The following is a 23,165-nucleotide window of genomic DNA, read 5'->3' as shown; positions in this document are numbered from 1 at the left end:
ATATATATATATATATATATATATAAAATTCTAATTCTCTTTGTTTTGCTGACTTTTTTATTTAGGTGATTAATGTATATTTCCATATAATTGATAAGCTCGATTGCATGGGTGTACATAAATTTAGTCAACCTGGTATTTTCTGCCGAACCGAAGTTGCAGTGAGTTTGATGTTTTCACTAATAGATTAGTTGTTCTCTATTTCTCTCTTGTTCTTTATTTCTGTATCAAGCAAACTTAAAAAAATATAAAAGTGACTTAAAATAGACGGAAAAAAATGTGTTGACGTTCGAATCCCAATTTGTTGAACAATATTTATTAGCTCATGTTCCATAATCTATGAAAATATTAACCGTCCAAATAATAGCATTTGAGTTTTCCGCAACTTGTCATAAGGCATATTGCTAACTTGATTTCTGTTTCTATGCAGATGCACGTACTCAATAAGATGTAGGGATTTGGAAAGAATGGGCCACTAACAGTTGATTTTATCAGGGATGTAGCTTTTGAATCCGCATCTATACGACACTTTTTGGAAAAAATAAATACACATATCTGCAGCAAGAATAGATTTGTACTTATAACTTTACATAGTAATTGGCATTGACATTTACTATCAATTGATTTGAAGAAACAACGTTTTGAGAGTTGGAACTCATTGTGGAGCCACAGCGAGGCACAGGACGCGGCACAACTGCTGGTATTAATTTATTCTTGGAAGTAGACACAGTGTTTTAGTTATTTATTCACTCGGCAGTAACATCTATTATCCACTCGTTTTAATTTATTTACCTTTCTTTCTCTTGGACAAGCGAAGTGGTTTTCGTCCTATTTTGAGCATATCCTTCAAATCCCCGTCGGCACTCCTGACGTCGTATTTCGTAAAGAATGTCAACAATAGGGTTCCACGGACGTCGATTGTGGCATGTACACATGCCTTTTTGCCGAGCGACTCGTAAGAAACGGCCTCCCCGATCTATTATTGTACGATAATGACCCCCCCCTCTTTTCGTGCGCATATGGTCAGGGCAATCTTAAAGGATCCATGCAGTGTGACCTATAATTCTATGATTGAGTCCGCTGTCCCAAAAACAAACGTCTGAATATTATATGATTGTGCAATTGTGCCTGGTAGTGGGATGTATTATGTTGTGAATGTTAAATGCTGTGAATGTTATATACTGTGAATGTTATATGATTATGAATGATATATTATTGTGAATTTTATATGTTGTATTGGATGTTGTCGACTTGCTTGGAGAGCTATGGCAGTTTATTCATAGAAACATTGAATTATTTTGTGAATGATTCATGATCTTGTACATAAGTAGGTTCATCCCTATACTATTTAAAGCCCTGACATATTTGTTATTTTGTATTCTGCTTAATCATATCCGTGATGTCTTTTGTATAATGCGAGTTGTTGATAAGATTCTAGTCAATTTATCCTATTGATATAATGTGTTTATCTACCGTGATGTCATTTTCTCATATTTATCTTATATGAGATGTTATCCATATTCGTATTATTTTTGCAAGTTCATTTTATGTTCATCCGTATTTATAGATTTACATTAATGTTTGCATTTGTAAATGGTTAAAATGAATGTTCATTATAATTTTGGTTCAGATGTATAAATTTCGAATTACACGGATTTGATAAAAATGCAAATTACCACTTTATTTGATGGAGGGCACAACTAAAAGTTCCTTAGTTGTGGACATATAGATGTTCCATCTCGATACATAACAAATTTAAAGTTATAGCACTACATACAAAACCTATCATATAGAAGTGAACATATAGATGTGGCAAGTATAAAGGTATGCCCTTTAAGACTATAGATGTACCGGGGAGTAGTATAACTGTTCCATTTTATATTATAGCTGCAAAATCAATGCCTACCCTATAGAAGTGGTCATATAGATGTGGCAGGTATAGGGGTATGCCCTTTAACACTACAGATGTATTTGGGACCATTATAACTGTTCTGTTTCAAGCTATAGCAGCAAAAGCTGAGCTTACCAAATAGAAGTGGATAGATAGATGTTTCCGGTATATGGGTGTGCCCTTTAACACTACAGATGTATTTGGGACCAGTATAACTGTTCTGTTTCAAGCTATAGCAGCAAAAGCTGAGCTTACCAAATAGAAGTGGATAGATAGATGTTTCCGGTATATGGGTGTGCCCTTTAACACTACAGATGTATTTGGGACCAGTATAACTGTTCTGTTTCAAGCTATAGCAGCAAAAGCTGAGCTTACCAAATAGAAGTGGATAGATAGATGTTTCCGGTATATGGGTGTGCCCTTTAACACTACAGAAGTACCTGTGACCACTATAACTGTTCTGTTTCAAGCTATAGCAGCAAAAGCTGAGCTTACCAAACAGAAATGGATAGATAGATGTTTCCGGTATATGGGTGTGTCCTTCAACCCTATAGCAGTACCTGGGACCACTATAACTGTTCTGTTTCAGGCTATAGCAGCAAAAGCTGAGCTTACCAAACAGAGATGGATAGATAGATGTTTCCGGTATATGGGTGTGCCCTTTAACACTACAGATGTATTTGGGACCAGTATAACTGTTCTGTTTCAAGCTATAGCAGCAAAAGCTGAGCTTACCAAACAGAAATGGATAGATAGATGTTTCCGGTATATGGGTGTGCCCTTCAACACTACAGAAGTGCCTGGGACCACTATAACTGTTCTGTTTCAAGCTATATCAGCAAAAGCTGGGCTTACCATATAGAAGTGGACATATATATGTGGTGTGTATATCTGTGTATCCTTTAACATTACAGATGTTCCTGCGACCTCTGTGACTGTTCCGTTTTAAGCTATAGCAGCAAAAGCTATGCCTATCCTATAGAAATGGACATATATATGTGGCAGGTATACGGGTGTTCCCTGTATCACTACAGATGTACGGGGGAGTAGTATAACTGTTCCATTTTATATTATAGATGCAAAATAATGCCTACCCTATAGAAGTGGTCATATAGATGTGGCAGGTATAGGGGTATGCCCTTTAACACTACAGATGTACCGGCAACCTCTATAAAATAAAAGTGTGCTTTCTGATTTAATTTCAGATATATGACGTGGGAAGTACGTACACTATATTTGAACCGACTGATATGATGAACACTTAAACTGCTGCATTGTACAGTTATAAATGTATCTTGGAACACTTGTACAACATTTGGGTACAGCCAAAGCGCCACACTCACAGCCATACCGAGTCCATTTTCAGCTTTGGTTGACAAAACATAATATAACTGATTAAAAAGAGCTTATTTGAAGACAACGAGTCAAACTAAATATTAGATTAAAACTCGTGATAAAAGATGGGATGCAGGTGGTACAGTATACAGTACATCATGGGATTTCAGTTGGAGGGCAAGTTTCCCATGACTCAATCTCAATAAAAATTGTCCATTCTCTATTCCCTATATGGAGTAGAATATATTATGGTATGATGCGAGGATTAATACATTTTATCAATAGACGATAGTAGTTTAGATTTTCACCAAGACGACTGCGCTTATCGGCCCATATGTATCTCTGCCAAAGCTCAAAACAGTAGTAGTTAACTCTTTATACTGATGGCAATAGAGCAGTAAATTCCGTAGGCGAATCCATACAAAGTATTGAAATATCATTTTTGTGGTTGTATGACGGCTGACTTCCCATGGAGTGACTGTGATTGTTAATATGTCATTCCTTATTGGGGAACGACGAATAGCTTTCTGACGGCTTTTCTCAGTAGGAAAGAAAACGATGTAACTTCCTGCACTAGTTTCTGCAAATTGCAAATTTGAGGGTCGGCCACCTATCCATTGTGTAAGCAGACCAGCTACAGCAATCTGCGAGCAATTGTTATCAATTTCGTTGCCAGCGATGATTACCTTTGCTGCATGATTCAATAATTTATCAGTATCTAAAATGGTCAGGAGTACACGTTCTCTCAGAGGAGATAAACCTTACCTGAAGGGGATGCGGTAGTGATCCGTAACCCGCTGGCGAAGTACAAGGGGAAGGCTCGACTAAGGATCCACTACCTGCCGAACCGCCCTGACTGTAACGACCCAGCCCACTAGCAACAATAACTCGTTGGGCCCAGTCAACAGCCCAAAATGCTTAAGCCCAGTTATTATTACTAGTGTCTAAGTCTCTTATAAACCCAATGATAACCCCTTTCCCGTCCGATGTGGGACAATTGGGGTGTCACAGACTCCCCCCGTTAAGGCCCTGACGTCCTCGTCAGTCCAATCACACACACAGCCCAAGATCACCAGGCGATGTGAGACTCATCTCGCTAACCCGTCATCCAGACCCTAGCTCAGCCGAGACTCGCCATACATGTCCAGCTGGTGAACCGGCTCTGATACCAAATGTAGCGACCCAGCCCACTAGCAACAATAACTCGTTGGGCCCAATCAACAGCCCAAAATGCTTAAGCCCAGTTATTATTACTAGTGTCTAAGTCTCTTATAAACCCAATGACAACCCCTTTCCCATCCGATGTGGGACTATTGGGGTGTCACAGACTCTGTTAAGGATTTTATAGGTTGGCGGATTTCGTAATGGTGAATGGAGTCTTGAAGAGTTGATCGCAGAAGTTTTGAAGAAAAGATTCAAATTGAAGAGCAAAGACTCATTCTGAAAGCTCGACACCTAAGGTATGAAGAGAAGATCATTTGTGGTGAAGATACCTAATTAGAATAAGTTCAGAAGGTTTAGATGGTTTTAAAACTACTTTACTGAACTTTGCTGTGTTCTGGGACCGGTCTCAGAGTTCAAGAGACCGGTTCCCCTAAGGTCCTCACTGTGTGAACCTTAATGCAACCGGTCCCATGTGATGAGAGACCGGTTCTCTGACCTTAGTATTTCTGTCGCGCAGCAAGGGACCGGTTTCAAGCTTGAGGGACCGAAGACTCATTCGGAAAGCTCGACACCTAAGGTATGAAGAAAAGATCATTTGTGGTGAAGATACCTAATTAGAATAAGTTCAGAAGGTTTAGATGGTTTTAAAACTACTTTACTGAACTTTGCTGTGTTCTGGGACCGGTCTCAGAGTTCAAGAGACCGGTTCCCCTAAGGTCCTCACTGCGTGAACCTTAATGCAACCGGTCCCATGTGATGAGAGACCGGTTCCCGAACCTTGGTATTTCTGTCGCGGAGCAAGGGACCGGTCTCAAGCTTGAGAGACCGGTTCCCGAACGTTGTGATTTTGATCACGCAGTGAGGGACCGGTTCCTCACTTGAGAGACCGGTCTCTCACAGACCGGTCTTCTCGAGAAGACCGGTCTCTGAGGACGACACAGGTTTTTAAAAAGGACTTTTTACAATCCTAGTCTATTTCTAAGTCTTCTAAACATATAAATAAGCTATGAGGGTCATCTAAAAAGGTAAGGCTTTGAATTTCTACTGATTCTAAACCCTAAAAACTAGTTATTCTTGTTCTTATGGTTTGATTCTTATAACAAGTTTCTAACGATCAACAATCGACTTGATTCTTTGTTTTTACTCGAGAAATCATACGAGAATCAAGTAGATGTTTGATTAAAGGTAGATCCTCATAGCTTATGGGATTCTAAAGCTTAATCACCACAAATCTTCAATTCTACAAGCTCCGGAAGGAGATTCGACGTGTGGAGTTCACGTGTAGCCGAGGATTCGGTGGACGCTTCAAGGAGTTGAGGCGTTGACGCTGCAAGGAGTTGCAGTGAGATCGATTGGAGGATTCTTATCGATCGAGGACCAGCGAAGATCATCATCTACGGGAAATTGGTAAATTGAGTCGTGTGTTTTGGTCAAAATCACTTGTACTCATGTTTTCTTAGTGGATTTTCTTTGCGTGATTGGTCCCGTGGGTTTTTCACTCCGATTTGGAGTTTTCCCACGTTAAATTCCCGGTGTGCTGTTTTTTTTTCCGCTATTTCGTTTTATTCGCATCGAGATTTTTGAGTTTGCCGTTTTTACACCTATTCACCCCCCCTCTAGGTGTTAATTACCTTTTAGATCCTCGGGATCCATATCTTACAGACTCCCCCCGTTAAGGCCCTGACGTCCTCGTCAGTCCAATCACACACACAGCCCAAGATCACCAGGCGATGTGAGACTCATCTCGCTAGCCCATCATCCAAACCCTCGCTCAGCCGAGACTCGTCACATATGTCCAGCTGGTGAACCGGCTCTGATACCAAATATAACGACCCAGCCCACTAGCAACAATAACTCGTTGGGCCCAGCCAACAACCCAAAATGCTTAAGCCAATTATTATTACTAGTGTCTAAGTCTCTTATAAACCCAATGACAACCCCTTTCCCATCCGATGTGGGACTATTAGGGTGTCACAGACTCCCCCTGTTAAGGCCCTGACGTTCTCGTCAGTCCAATCACACACACAGCCCAAGATCACCAGGCGATGTGAGACTCGTCTCGCTAGCCCGTCATTCAGATCCTGGCTCAGCCGAGACTCGCCACACATGTCCAGCTGGTGAACCGGCTCTGATACCAAATGTAACGACTCAGCCCACTAGCAACAATAACTCGTTGGGCCCAGTCAACAGCCCAAAATGCTTAAGCCCAGTTATTATTACTAGTGTCTAAGTCTCTTATAAACCCAATGACAACCCCATTCCCATCCGATGTGGGACTATTGGGGTGTCACAGACTCCCCCCGTTAAGGCCCTGACGTCCTCGTCAGTCCAATCACACACACAGCCCAAGATCACCAGGCGATGTGAGACTCATCTCGCTAGCCCATCATCCAAACCCTCGCTCAGCCGAGACTCGTCACATATGTCCAGCTGGTGAACCGGCTCTGATACCAAATATAACGACCCAGCCCACTAGCAACAATAACTCGTTGGGCCCAGCCAACAACCCAAAATGCTTAAGCCAATTATTATTACTAGTGTCTAAGTCTCTTATAAACCCAATGACAACCCCTTTCCCATCCGATGTGGGACTATTAGGGTGTCACAGACTCCCCCTGTTAAGGCCCTGACGTTCTCGTCAGTCCAATCACACACACAGCCCAAGATCACCAGGCGATGTGAGACTCGTCTCGCTAGCCCGTCATTCAGATCCTGGCTCAGCCGAGACTCGCCACACATGTCCAGCTGGTGAACCGGCTCTGATACCAAATGTAACGACTCAGCCCACTAGCAACAATAACTCGTTGGGCCCAGTCAACAGCCCAAAATGCTTAAGCCCAGTTATTATTACTAGTGTCTAAGTCTCTTATAAACCCAATGACAATCCCTTTCCCATCCGATGTGGGACTATTGGAGTGTCACACTGACGGCAGGGTTGGGGCCCAAAGATGAGGAGGCTCGATATAGGTTCCACCATAGTCAATCTACGGAGGCTTGTGCGGTGCTGGGTACTCGTGTAGACAAATGCAGTAAAGGGGCAAAAATAGATAGTATAATGGGAGGAGAGTTGAAGGGAGAGCTGGAGTAAATGGAGCCCTAGCTATCGACTAGGGAGTGGGATAGCTCAGCTAACAGAGAAACCTCAATTTATTAAGTGAACCGGGGTCATAGAAAAGAAATTAAACCGAACCCGGGCCAGCATAAGTACAATAAATTAATTTTTTAAAAAAGATTCTTTTAACTATTCAGAGTCATATCACTACTTTTGATCTAAATAATTAAAATTTGAATAATTATGAAATATAAATTGTAAAATTTAAATTTTGAATATTTAAAATGTATAATTTAAAATTTAAAAAATTTAAATTTGAATTTAAAATAATTTAAATTTAAATTTTAAAATGTGAAATTTAAAATTTAAAAATTATTCCATTTATAATTTGAAGATTAAAAATTATATTTTAAAATTATAAAAATTTAAAATTTTACATTTAACTTTTAAAATCTAAAATGTCGAATTTTAAATTTTATCTTAAAATTTCAATTTGAAATGCAAGAGAGAAATGGAAGAGAGATCGAATTATAATGCTTGGCCAAACACCCCCTGAGTCTAATGAGCCGATCGTCGATTTTAAGCTGCACTAATAAAAACAACTTTGTAGCACAAAGGACTATTTTTAAGCTGAACACCACCAATTTGAGGACTATTTTACATCACCACATACATTGACGAAAATATAGAGTACCAAATAAAGACAAGTACACCATATAATTAAAAATATTGCTAATATATATAGTACTTCACAACAACGGCACATCAGGCCATGTGCGTGTACACACCAGTTATCGAAATAACGAAATGACGACTGATTTCTTGGCAAATGTACCACCGCAAAACGCACAGTTAGGTGACGTTGGCAGAACATTAAGGGTTGTTGGTCCAGTGGTGAAATTTTCATGACTCTATTTCAACATTTATTTTCCATTCACGATTCCCCAAAGCGAGCGTAATACACTCAGGAATGAATTTGAGGTCAACTCATTTGATCAACAATCGATAGAACCTTACATCTTCACGACGTCGGCTTCTCTCATCTCCACCTATAAATTTCCCGAAAGTTGAAACAATAGTTTGTAAATCTTGATACTCATAGCACTGGAACGGTAAGCCATGCAAATGGATCCATACATCATACCGAAATCTATGTCTACATTCACCAAGGTTGTATTCCCACAGCACAGCCGTAATGGTGAGTTTGTCAGACTGAATTGGCGACCGACGGATAGCTTTATCCCGGCTCTTGTGGGTAGGAAAGAATACGACATAGTCGCTGTCGTCAGCAGAATGTACAATTCCATAATCGCAGGGATCTCCACCGAACCGCTCAGCTAGAAGAGCAGTTACGCCATCCTTCAAGCAATCGTCTTCAGTGTCGAAGGATATAATATTCACTTGAGCTGTACGGTCGTATAAAATATTAGCATCTAACTATCTATTGCAAAATGGAATAAAACAGTAGTTGAATCTCGATCGGGTGGAGTTAGAGCTCGACATGATAGATGTCTAGTTATAAGAATGAGCACAAACGAATTAGGGACTAGAAATGAGCACAAACGAATTAGAGAGGATGATGGATGTGAAGTAGGAGGCTTATTTATAAGTGGGCATATAGAGGAGAGAGGTATATAGGTGTTCCAACAAAGGTTTAACGTGTACATAATAGCGGTATAAGTGATCCGTTTTTGGCTATAACGTGAAAAATCAGGTCTCCACAGTAAAATTGGTCATTTCACTACTAGATATATGGGTGTGCCGTACACCACTATAGATGCACCTCAGTAAAGCTATAGCTAGAGCTTTTTTAATAAAACTTACTTTGTGGTATCCCTGGAGTTCAGCTATGGAGGCTTGTCGACAGCTCTGGAGAGTGTCGGGACAAGTCCAGGTCGCGTTAATGCGAATTAGACGCTAAACAGACTCATTGCGACGCGAGAATAGGATGTGAGCATTTCATTTTGGAAATAGGTTGTTTTCTGCCTGTTGTAGCGGTACAACCATCGAGTTGTAACTGGTACACTTTCTGTACCGATACAGCCAGTGATGTGTACCGGTACACTTTGCCAGAACCTGCGCAGCTGCACTCGAGTTGCCTTTTGTACCGGTACATTTGCCCGTGTACCGGTACACCAGGGTAGGTGAGAGGGTGTTTTGGTCATTTCTCACCTCGTTCGCATCACCCACTTCTCCCCCAGCTATATACATATGGAGAGAGAGCTGAGAGGGGATTTTTGGCTGGTTCTTCTCCTCTCTCTCTCTCTAGCATCGGCCGAGCAAGGAGGAGCTCCGGTGGAGTGTTTCGTCGCCGACGTCACGTCGCGGAGCCGTTCGAGCGGATATTCGTCGTCGTGGTGCTACGAGGAGGCCGGACGAGCGTGGATTTTCGCCGTTCTCGACGTCGCGCCGGTGCTAGAGTCGCTGTCGAGGTGGGTATCTAACATTCCTCCATTTATGGCATGACCTCGCTATTTCGAGCTCGCGTGCTGATTTTTACTGAATTCCAGCGTCGACCGTCGGCGTTTCGGCTCGTACGCGACGTAGGAGTGTTGGATTGTGACGAAACTTGGTTCGTTTGATTCAGGACTTCGAGAGGAATCCACAAAACCCAAGATTGCTGAATTTGGTGAAGGTTAGCTTCACCGAACTCCTATTTTACTCTGCTGTTGTTGTATTTGGACAGAATTGATGGATTTCGATATGTAGAGCTTGGAGATAGCTCGATTTCTGGACTTTGAGGATTTTAGTTGATCCAGCCGGGATTATTATTGATTCGAGATTCCCTTCGCTGCTAGGAGTTAGCATTTGAGCTGGATTTTCATCGGGTTTACTCCTAAGTAGAGATTAGTAAACATGTATAGTTTTCGAGTGTTTATACTTTGTACTAGCTTAAATTTATTGAGTAGCATATTGGCTGAAGTCTAAATTTGAAGCAAGTTTTAGAATGGGATAATTGCCTATATACCTTTTATGCGTTCGGAAATATCCAATCTACCCCTACTTTTTTTTTTTCTTTCTAAAATGCCCCTCATATGTTCCACCGTTATTCCAAATACCCCCGCAGTTATCCCCTGTTAGCTTAACTCGGGTTAAACATGGGTTAAATCTATACTAGAGTTAAAATCTAAACAAAATACCTATTTTGCCCCTACCTTATTATACTAATCCCTAAGATTATCCTCTCTTTCTTTCCCAACTTGGTCGCCACCACCGGCCGGCTCCTCCGCCACCACCGGCCGGCTCCTCCACCACCACCGGCCGGCTTCTCCGCCTCCACCTCGCCTCATCTCCTCCCAGACCACCACCACCTCCCACACCTCCACCTCCAACACCATCCCTCTCGTCGTCCTCTTCCACCGTAGCTCTCGTCGTCGCCGTCGTCCTCCTCCTCTGCCGCCTTGGCCGGCGCCGGGAGCAAGAATGCCGCAGCGACGATCCCATCTCTCGTTGATCTCGTCGTCCTTCTCCTCCTCCGCTGCCTTGGCTGGTGCCGGGAGCAAGAGGGCCACAGCGCCATCGGACCCCTGCACGCCCTCTGCTCCGGATCCGACTGAAGGGCAAATAAGAAAAGTATTTGCTATATGAAGGGTATATAAGAAAAGTTTGTTACGGTACAAGGGTATATGGGAATGGGCAAAATGATAATTTTTTAGAGATAACGGCAGCTCACTAACGGAACTTAACTCTAGGGGCATTTTAGAAAAACTTGGAACATAAGAAGGGTATTTTCAATATTAGCCTTCTAAGAGGGGTAAATAAGAAAACCGAGAACTTTTCAGGGGTATATAGGCAATTGCCCCCTTTAGAATCTAGTTAAACTATACATGTTGGATTTGGAAATTGAATTAGGAGAAAACCGGCGATTTGGACCTATCACCTATTTACACTACCTGATTTAGCTATAGGAGCCGTTGTAAATTTGTATCATCGCAGTATTGGTGTGATGGATACCCCAGGTAGTTTAGAGTTCAGTTACGCTCGTGCTGGGATGGCTAGCGTATTTTTACAGTAGCGTTCAGACTGTTCCGGACTGTTGGGTGCCGTCGGGGTTGACGGTGGACCCATATCGCCATTTTCGTCAGATTGTGCCGAGGGCACGTCACCTGTTGGTTGTTAGACCAGTTAGAGTTGGTTACTTGACTTAGGCTTGTGAGAGTCGGATGTAGCTCGACAGAGATACGCTGCATACTCAGTTGGGTAGCTCTCACGAGTGCCACTCCGGAGACGGGCGTCGTGCTTTCGCGTTGGTGTCGTTCATACCGATTGGACTTGCTCTCCACGGACTGATTAGTGTGGAGGTAGTTGGATAGTCCCAACTGGGCGGGATGGGTGTATTCACAGTCCCTGGGACGGGTATGTTTACAGTCCCTAAAGAGATTGGGTCGGGATTGACATCACTACAGTAGGTTAGTTTAGAGCATGATAGTGTAATAACTTGTAACTGTAGATTTTATTCCAGCATTTATTACTATCTTTGCTCCCTTCTGTAGACTTAGTGGGTCGACCGATGATGTTGAGGGCGGCACCCACTGAGGACTACTTATTTTTACAGTAGTTCTTATGCCCTGTTGTTATCGCATTTTTGCAGAGCCATCGTCTTCGGCTGCTGCTATTGCTGATCAGGATCGAGGCAAGGGTGTCGCGAGTTAGAGCCCTACCAGACGAGCCGCGCTAGAGGTGCCCCTATAGCAGGTAGTTGTTTTTGGTTGGAGTTCATATACATACAGACGTTTAACTCGCCAGTGTGAGTAGTTTTGTATCTTGGATTTGACGTATGTATATGGAACTCAGTTTGTTTTTAGTTACTGGTTCTTCTAGCAGCTCTATACTACTGTTTGTAGTATTGCATGTTTTATAGGTACCGCTATTGCTTCGTATACAGAGGAAATTTCTTTGTATACGGCGGATTTGTCGACGTGCCCGGGGAACGTGTAATCCGGGGCGTGACAGATTAAGTTGGTATCAGAGCTTAGCTGTAGGTCGTTGGGACCTAGGAAACCTAAGTTGGCAAACCGTAGGAAGGCAAAACACGATAGGCGTAATTTATCACGAAAGTCAATGATTAATTGTTCTAACTCCTCCCAGAGTGGAGTGAGTGATTGAAAGAGTTCCTGTTTTGGCCTGAGAAATTATGTTGGCTGCAGACAACATAATTTTGGAGGAAAACAGGGGGCCGCCTTCCAGACTTTCGTTGATTGGGTCGAGAGTGGTGATGTTTTATCTGACCCCGATCTGTTCTTTTCAGCTATGTATCATCGCCGAGATCGACCGTCGCTGCGGGAGCGTGCCCAGTTGACGCAGGATCGCACGGGGCCTTCCGAGATACCAGAGCAGGCTGAGCAGAGTGCTAGACCGGCAGCGAGTGCACTCCCTGTTGTGGAGCCGAGTGTGCGACCTGAGGCTAGAGCATCCCCTGATTTGAGTACACAGATAGCCGCCCTAACAGAGGTGACGAGGCGGCAGGGAGAGTTGTTGGAGAGGATGTGCGAGAGGCTAGCTCCACCCCAGAGTTCAGTACCGAGAGCCCTAGAGGAGTCAGCTCCACTTACCACTACTTCGGCAGCAGTACCAGCCACAGCTGTACCCCAACCAGTGGAGGTTCCAGTGGCGCCAGTTGCGCCTTCTAGAGGGCCTGTACAGATGACAGAGGTCGAGCATGAGCGGTTGACAGAGAGGTTGGCTCGTTTCCGCCGTTTTGATCCGCCGACCTTGGATGGCAATTGCACTGAGGCCTGGGTTGTTGAGGGCTGGGTCAGTGTGATGGAGAAGCTATTCGAGGATCTGTTCATTCTGGAGAGAGAGCAGGTACACCTGGGAGTTCACTATTTGGCAGGCGACGCTCATGCCTGGTGGAGGTGGATGAGACGAGATTATGGATTGGTGCCACTGCAAATGAAGTGGGACGAGTTCTGTGGAATGCTGTTTGGGATGTATTTTTCCAACAGCGTAAAATAGAAGCTCGAGGAGGATTTAAAGAAGATCCAGCAAGGCGAGCGGGCAGTTCAGGACTACATTCGGGAGTTCACTCGACTCATAAACTGTGTGCCGTTCGTGGCCAGGGATGAGGCGCACCGAGTTTACCTCTTTAAGCAGGGTTTGAGACCCGAGATTTTTCGGTTTGTTCAGGCACAGAGGTTGAGGACCTTGGATGCGTCAATGGAGCAGGCATTGTGGGTAGAGAGAAGTGATACTTCCATTCGGGAGAGGACTCAGGCCGTGGGGCAGAGTCAGGACAGGAAGCGCCCATTTCTAGATGATGGTGGACAGTCGAGCAGCAAACGTCCGCCGAGGCTTCCACGATCACGTACACAGGGTCGTGGATCTTCGAGGCGTCAGCGTTCCAGGGGATTCCATCAGCAAGGATGGACTCAGAGGACGCCGCAGTGTGTGATCTGTAGGGGACCACACTGGCCCCGGCAATGCGAGCAGAGAGAGGGTCGTTGCTATACTTGCGGTCAGCCCGGACATAGGAGGTCATCTTGTCCTCGTACAGCATCACCGGCACCATTCACTACATCAGCGCAGTCAGCATCTCAGCAATCTTTTGGAGCACCACAGAGCTACCGCCAGGAGGACAGGGCATCTGCGCCGCATCAGGGTGAGCGGCGACAGCAGGCTCCGAGTGGCAGGGTTTATGTAGCCCAGGTGAAGGACTCTACAGCAACCGACCGAGTGGTGGCAGGTATCACTTTGATTTCTGGCATTAGAGTTCGCACTCTTTTTGATACCGGTGCATCTCATTCTTTCGTTAGCCGAGCATTTGCATTGTTGCATGGTCTAAGGTTAGGGTCATTGTCTCAGACACGCGAGGTGCAGATCCCAGACCATGTTTTACAGGTTGCGGAGTATTGTTGGTCGTGTCCGGTGCAGTTGGATTTGTGGATCATGCCCGCAGACATGTTGGTCTTAGGGCAGCTGCAGGACTTCGACGTTGTGCTCGGTATGGATTGGCTGGCGCGGTACTATACTACGATCGACTATGGAGCGAGGACTGTGGCGTTCCGCGAGCCAGGCCAGGTGGAGTTCACCTTAAGAGGCTGCAGGAGTACATTGTTCTCCACCTGGATATCCTTGGCGAGGGCTCGACAGATGCTGAATAGTAGATGTATTGCTTTTCTAGCGACAGTAGTAGAGGTACCTACGGCGGCGCCGGGACTCGAGGATATTCCTATAATCCGAGAGTTTCCAGATGTGTTTCCCCCAGAGTTGACAACGATGCCGTCGGAGAGGGAGATTGAGTTTGTGATTGATGTGGTTCCTGGAACTGCACCAATCTCGAAGGTACCTTATCGGATGGCACCAGCAGAGCTGAGAGAACTAAAGGCGCAGCTTCAGAATCTGATGGATAAGGGATATGTGAGACCCAGTGTATCGCCTTGGGGAGCGCCGATGTTGTTTGTGAAGAAGAAGGATGGTTCACTTAGGCTGTGTGTAGATTACCGGGAGCTGAATAAAGTGACCATCAAGAACAAGTATCCTTTGCCGCGCATTGATGATCTGTTTGATCAGCTGCAAGGATCTTGTGTCTTTTCGAAGATTGACCTACAATTAGGTTACCACCAGTTGAGGGTGAGGGCCAAGGGTGTTCCCAAGACGGCTTTTCGGATTCGGTACGGGCATTATGAGTTTACGGTGATGCCTTTTGGATTGACGAATGGCCCTGCCGCATTCATGGATTTGATGAACAGAGTGTTCAAGCCGTTCTTGGATAGATTTGTGGTAGTCTTCATCGACGATATCTTGATATACTCCCGGAGCAATGCCGAGCATGAGGAGCACTTGAGGATTGTGCTACAGCTTCTGCGAGAGAAGAAGTTGTATGCCAAGTTAAAGAAGTGCGAGTTCTGGTTACGGGAGGTTGCTTTCTTGGGCCACGTGATTTCAGCAGAGGGAGTAGCAGTTGACCCTAAGAAGATTGATGCTATTCGGGATTGGCCCAAACTGACGACTGTGACTGAGGTGCGGAGTTTCTTGGGACTGGCAAGATATTACCGTCGATTTGTGGACGTGCCCGGGGAACGTGTAATCCGGGGCGTGACATACTTATCACTGTCAGATATATGGGTATTCCAACCAAGGCTTAAAGTGTACCAACCAGCCATATAAGCGATCCATTTCTGGCCATAATGTGAGAAATTAGGTCTCCACTATAAAAGTTGTGTCACGCCCGGGTACCAGCGGAAGCATATCCGGTACGTGCACAGACCCGCCATACACCTGCAGTATATAAGGCGTCTATAAGAAACAAATCGATAGGAGTAAAAATATAAAATAATCCTATCCTGATATCAGAGCAAAGTACAATCCACAATACTCACAACAAGAGAACAGGGAGTATAAAATCTAAAATCTCAACTAAAAGAAAAGTATCACAACTAAAGAGTCTAGTCCCAATAGTACATATACATCACGGGTCTACAAAAGTAGATACATTGGCAGTCTCTCTATACATAGGGACATCACCCTCGGCTGTAACCCGAGTAGCAAGGTGATCGACTAGCATGCTCCTAGCAATGTCTAGCTAGACGCGACTCCCTTGCCACGATCCCTAGCCTCTCCTGTAGATGGCTCTGTAAAAACAACCATAAAAATGGCGTGAGAACTATAAACAATAGTTCCCAGTGGGGAAGCCGCCAGCCTCGGCGAATTACACCACTAGGCTCATGATGTACTAAATGAAAATAAAAGCAATAATTGCATGATATATATATATATATATATATATGCAATGCTAACAGGTGAAGAACATGTAATCAACATGGAATCATAATCTCTGCAGTAATGAATCTAACATGAACATAAGCACGAATATGTAAATCTCTACTGTAACAGGTAAGCATTCATTACTGTCAAATGTCATTTAGAACTTTCATTTCGTCCATAACAGAACAGCTACTCATAGGTAGTCCAACATTGCGCCCGCGCTAATGGCCCCGTGGTAGTATACACTCCCCACGGCAATCCACTTCGGCACCCAATCCGCACGGCCGAGCAACTTCGCGTAGGCCAACCCCGAGGCCGGCTTGTTAGGAGCGACCCCTCACAAGCGGTGCGAATGAGCACGATGGCAAACAAGCAATTTCCACTGTCCACATGTCTCAATTATCATATTTTCATTTGCAATTGTTCTCCAGTCTCGATCCTTCGATCGCATTTCTAATATAACAAAATATAACCACAACTAAATCCACTAGGTTAGTAAGCCATGCAAGAGTAATGCTAATTTACACACTGACATTAGAATCCTTTCACTATCAGGCGCTACTAACATAGTCCCAAAGCATGTCATGGTCCTCTACTTTTAGAGTAAAATGTCATGGTTTTTATACGTGTATCCTATCCTACACTTGTTCATAAGTCATTCAACTGAATTGAATAATTATAAATACTTTCATTATCTATGTTCTACATTTTATAGCGATTCATTCTACTTAAGCATCACATTACGTGACATGTCCCAAATTCTCTATCAATCACATAATCACTCAATGCACCTATGCGATTATTCTATAGATACATATAGAACATAGGGAGCTTCACTTGCTCTGGTTAGGTCAAACCACCTATTACTAAGCTCAAACATAGTCCTCAGAAGTCCGTAAAGCTCCACAAGACTCCACCCTGCTAGAAAACCAACATCAACACGTTTAAAATGACGATCGAAATGTCCGATTCTGCCTAACTTCATTTAGTACTAGGTAGTAACTTAAATTCCTTGTTTCGGATTACATTGGTATCTCAAATAAGCTCCAATGCTCTCCAATGCCAACTGAAGATGATCCAAGCTCGATGCAATCTCGCTGCGAACAACGTGAAAATGGCATCAATATATGTCGATTATAAGCTATAATAGTCAAATTCTTCGCATATTTCAGCTTCCTAACTGAAATTCTTGCTTACCTCGGTTAGAACAGCCTCTAACCAGCCTCCCAGGTTACCAAAAAGCTATAATATGATTCGTAAACCTGCTGCGAGAGAGAAAGCTCAACTCTGTATCAATTGTGGCAATAACTCCGTTTAATTCCAAATTCGCTTCATAATGAACTAATTTACTCAATTAGCCTCAAAGTAGCATATCCCTGGTCTAAGAGTTCATTCACAAGCTAACATAACTCATATTTAATTGCTGAAATCTCAGTTTAAAGCTTGGAAGCAAAAATCTGAAATCAATACTCAAATCGACTAATAGAGCCCGTTAACGGAAAATCGAGTCATATACCTTCTCAAGCTTCCAACCAGCATCCGTCCCCTGGTCTAGGCTGCGAATGCTTCCAAAACACTCCCCACACGTCCACGTAGGCTCTGCACGCTCGTCACCAGCGAAGAACGCACGATGCGACGAAACACGAGCGAAATCGTCGAACCCTTGTAAGAGAGGAAGATCTTAGAGAGAGAGAGTGGGGAACTGAAAAAAACACCTATTCCATCCTGAGCTTACTAGTGATAAGCATCAGGCTGGATCGAGCTGGGAAGATAAGGATGGATAGTAAGGTGAAATGACCAAAACAACCTTGCTCCACACAGCTGCAACTGCTGCTGCTTGCTGTACGCGGTACAGCATTAGCTTGTTACGATACAAACAATGCAGAATAGCAAATTTTGCAATTGCATCGCACTTCTCACTTCTAGCTTTTCCAATCATTCTCTAACTTGCTCAAAAACTTGTCCAAGCCTTTTAGACACATGTAGGATAGTTCTACAATACTCATGCCACATACTCGAACTCCGTAATTTGCAAAAGTTCAGTATACTATAATGCAATAGGTTTAGGAATCGCTTCGACGACGCACTTCTTACCTCCAAAAGTCTAATAGCTCTCAAAAATGACCCAAAACACCTTTACAAATATTAAGACCTGTGGTTACATGCCACTTCTCAACCCCACTTCCAACTTTACAATTTTTGCAAAGTTCAAGATACTACAAGTTGTCATATCACTACTAGATATATGGGTGTGCTCTACACCACTATAGATGCACCTCAGTAAAGCTATAGTTGGAGCTTCTGTTTTATAAGATGGACATATCGGTGTTTGGTACATGGGTTTGTCCTGCAAGAAGACAGATGATCTGGGTCCATCTAAAGCTGTCCCATTCTCTAAGCTATCGCTGCAAATACAAATCCTACCCTATATAAGTGGACATAAGATGAGGGACGTATATGGGCGTTCCTTATACATGGCAGATGTATCGGGCCCCTTTAAAGCTGTCCCATTCAAAGCCAAAATTACACAAGGCCTATCCTATAAAAGTGGACATTTCAAGCTGGCAGGTATATGGGTGTGCCCTTTAACACTGAAGGTGTATGGGCGACCTCTATAACTATCCCATTTTAGGCTATAGCTGCAAATACAAAGCCTACCCTATAGAAGTGGACATATAGAGGAGGAACGTATATGGGTGTGCCCTTCAACACGGCAGATGTACCTGGCACATCTAAAACTGGTCTATTTTAAGCTATAATTACAAAAGCAAACCCTATCCTATAAAAGTGGACATATAAAGGTAGCAAGTATATGGATGTTCCCTTTAGCATTACAGATGTTCTGGGGAGCACTATAACTGATCCACTGTAAGCTATAACTGCAAAAGCATTATAGAACCTTTCTTCTAACCCTTATAGCTGCACCTCCGTTTTATAAGAGAGACTTATTAGTGTCAGATATATGGTTGTTCCCAAGTCCCTTTAAAGTGTACCCAACCACTCTATAAGTGTTCCAGCGCAGGCTATAAAGTGAAAAATTAGCTATACCCTGTAAGACTAAACATATCAATGCCAAATATACGGGTGTGCCCTACAGTAGTGATGAACGGATCCGTTGAGCTATAAATATTCCAAATTAAGCTATAACTGTAAAAACAAACCCTACCCTATAAGTGTACGAAACAGCTCTATTAGTTTTCCATTTAACCGGAATGTTTATAATTGATTATAATTAACTTTACATGCAATAGAACATCATATTAGAGAATTTTACTGAAATTACACATAAATATGGGTACATTTGTTGCACACTTATATTGAAAATAACGTTTTAGCTGCATAAGAAAATTCTAAACTCAATATGTTGAAATACCATATAAGGTGTATATACATTATAAAGATTCCAACCCTGTATTAAAAAGTGTACACTCATAGTATTGTAAATACCATTATCATACATCATTCGAAATAAAAGTCCGATGCATAGTCGGGATACGATACGATACGATGAAACATGCTGCTATTAATATCTAAGTTATTATCTTTGAAGAACCTGATAGCATGTGAGACCATAGCGTGCCTAGCTTGGCGCACCACCATTTTTTTAATTGATTTTCGCATTACAACAATCTCTCTCTCAAGTAATCTTGAGTTTTCTGGTGGAAATGTGAAAGGAACTGGAGGAATCGAGGCTGACACAGCAAAGAGGTCCTCAACAAGTTCCAAAATTTGTGCAAATCGATTAGCCCATTCATCATACAAAGCATCCCAGTAAGTATCTCTGCTAAGTTGCGATCTTCGCTCAACAAGATTGAACTCATATGATAGTCTTAAGTAATTAGAATAGGTTCAGGGATTTGGCGTGGACACATCTGGATATTCATCGAGCATCATTAAGGCCATTTGATTGTTCTCCTCATGTATGACATTTAAAGAAGTTAGTAATGTGTTTACATTATTTATAGGAAGAAATATAGCACGACGTGTGTATACACTACCTATTACCCATCAGATCCTCAAATATATCATTAGATTCTGAGACCCATATTCCCACTCCTCGAGCATCTGATCATGTCCCTGTTGGGAATAGAGAGCTCGAACTGGTATTGGGTACGAGAATCTTTCATCTTGCTCAAGAGCCAATGGCCACCCCGATACATCGTGGATGCATTTAGGAGTGTAGGTATATAAGTTTTTTACCTCATCCATTGCCATGAAATATAGATTGGTTACAAATGCAAACTTATTTAGTAAGGACCATCTAGCATTTAGTGGATATTTATATGTGCATCTTTAGGTGTTCCAAACATGGCATAAACTATACCGAACCGCCGTATACGTGGTCCGTTGTTGTCTATCACTCTTAGGTACATAGATTGGCTGTCATGTGTATGGATGTGCCATGTTAAATTCCGAATGTACCAAACAGCCGTATAAGTGTTCCATTTCTGGCTATAATGTGAAAAATAAGGTCTCCCATATAAAAGTGGTCATATGACTACTAGATATATGGGTGTGCCCTACACCACTATACATGCACCACGTTTTAGCGATAGCTAGGGCTTTTTTTATAAGAGTTACTTAGCACTGTCAGATATATGGGTGCTCCAAATATGAATTAAAGTGTACCGAATATCCGTATAGGTGTTCCTTTTATGGCTATAATTAATGTGAAAAATCAGGTCTCCCTTATAAAAGTGCACATATCACTACTAGATATATGGGTGTTCCAAAAATAGCTTAATGTGTACCGAACAGCCGTATAGATGTTCCTTTGATGGCTATAATTAATGTAAAAAATGAGGTCTTCCCTATAGAAGTGCACATATCACTACTAGATATAAGGGTGTGCCCTAAAGCACTATACATGCACCTCACTCAAGCTATAGTTGGCATTTCTTTTTTATATGATGGACTTATCGATGTCTAGTATATAGGAGTGGAAATGAGCCGAGCTCGAGCGAGCTTACCTCAACTCAAATTCAGCTTGAAATTAATTTCAAGCCTAAATTTAAGCTCAAGCTTGGATTGAAATTAATTCGAGCCAAGCTCGAGCGAGCTCGAGCCCTAAACGAGCTGCTTGAAATTCTCAACATTTTACGATCAATAGTTTAATTTGTATAGAACATTATCTATAATTTGATACGAAAATATATTTAATAGTTCAAAGTACAAAATAATTATATGAAATATAGTATTATAATATGAAAAAAAATAATTTATGAGTTGAATATCTAATTTTTTCAGCCTCACATATCTTTTCTTCCGCCTTCAATCTCTATATATTATTCATTTTCATTGATGCAGTGAAAAATAAATAAATTATATAAATAAATATTGGATTAAACTATCCAATCATATATAACTAAAATTAAAATTTTATATGAATAATAATTTTTTACTTTAAAAATATTCTGTATATTTTCTCAAACATACAATTAATAGCAAGGTAGGCAACGGCGGGCATATGATGTTACTCGGTAACCTAGAGGGCTTCCGGCTTGGCCACTTAGGGTGAGAGACAGAAAAAGAGAAAGAGAGAAACATATTGAAAATTTAGAGCTCTGTGAAAGAAAGAAAGAAAGAACGAAAATATATAAAAATTTAGTAAAATTTTGCTCTTTTATTTGTCTATTGGGTTTGTTTTTATGGGCCAACAATATTAGCCCAATTTTAACTAAACTCAGATTATTCACTTAGCCTATATATATATATATATATATATATATATATATATAGTGTAGAACTACTATGCTATTGTAAGGACTGAAATTTTGACAGTGCAACTAAACTCTCTGTTGATGATGTTTACGTGTGTAATTTAATTACATAAGCACTCGTCAAGTTTCAGGAGAAAATGAGCTAGAATGGAGAAGATACGCGATTATTAGTGTTCACTTAAGTGAATAGTAACTCCGGTTTCCGGAGAAGCCACGAAGCAAACTTGGCCTCTGGCGCGTACAGACCTTCGAACATAGGACTTCAACAGCTCGTTTCAACCTCTCGACTATACTGGAACCATTGGCGCTGACAGAATCGGATTCTGATGCACGGTTATCGAGAAAAAGGATTTTTTTTAAGGAAAAGTGGCAATTTTAGGGTTTTTGTGGAAATTAGGAGAATTATGGAGGAATGGGTGCGTCGCGAATCGGGGACCAAATCGGGCGAAACGAGATGCTAGATTAGATGCCCTAGTCGTGCCGATCGCGCTGGCGCAATCCGATCGATAATCCGATAGACGAATTGGCGGGAATCATGAAATGAACGCAAAGGGGTCAAAATGCAATTTGAAATTTATCACGAGAAACCCGACATTTTATGGATCGAATTGCGAGATTTCTAATACTGAGGGTCCTGCGCGCGTATTTTACCTGTGGACAGGGACTTGGTCGGAAATATTAGGTTACGGAGGGCTAAAGTGCAAAATGCACATGTGTATATATATTTAGGATTAGGGTTCACAATGGAACCCTGACCCTAATCCGCCAACCCTAGCCCTCCCTGTGCACCAGCCGCCTAGGAGGCCCCCTGCCCACACAGTGCTTGCACCCCGGCGGCCTGCAGCCGCCGCCGTCGCCGGAAAAGGCTTCCCCAAGCTCCAACCTTCCTCCCTCTCCCTTCACCTTGGCCGAGGAAGTTCCAAGCACCATCCTGTCGGGTGAGGTGAGCCCCGACCCAGGCACCCCCGTCGGCACCGTCACCGCCGACCCCCACCGTCGCCGTGCGCCACCGGAGCCACCGTAGCCACCTGCGGCCCCAGGGACACCACCCAGGCCGAAGCTGGGTGGCTCGGGTGTGTGAGCCCTGCCGCCGTTTCCCGACGGCCGCGAAGGTCTCCGCCGACCGTCCGGCTACCACCGCGCCCGACCCCGGCCACCCTCGAGCCCCGCCGGTCGCCGCAGGAGCCCCCTGCCGCCGCCTTTGTGCTGTACGGGCCGAACGCGGGCCGCCTTCACTCCCGGGCATCGCCGCCACCCGCCGACGCAAGCTCGGCCACCGCCTCGACCCCCGGCATCG

General features: G+C 43.1%; 1 long non-coding RNA gene across 2 annotated transcripts; it reads left to right on the top strand.

The window, feature by feature from the left end:
* On the top strand, nt 73–1,236 carry LOC109724572. Of its 2 annotated transcripts, none has more exons than XR_002219968.1 (3): nt 73–161; nt 431–700; nt 818–1,236. It is a non-coding gene; the product is annotated as an uncharacterized LOC109724572 (long non-coding RNA). The 2 variants fall into 2 exon arrangements; XR_002219967.1 differs by having other exon boundaries at nt 813–1,236.

This window comes from Ananas comosus, linkage group 19 (assembly GCF_001540865.1).
Source record: "Ananas comosus cultivar F153 linkage group 19, ASM154086v1, whole genome shotgun sequence".
In the NCBI taxonomy this organism is placed as follows: domain Eukaryota; kingdom Viridiplantae; phylum Streptophyta; class Magnoliopsida; order Poales; family Bromeliaceae; genus Ananas; species Ananas comosus.
Note: the sequence above shows the minus strand (reverse complement) of the source record. Positions and strands in the feature narration are given on the sequence as shown.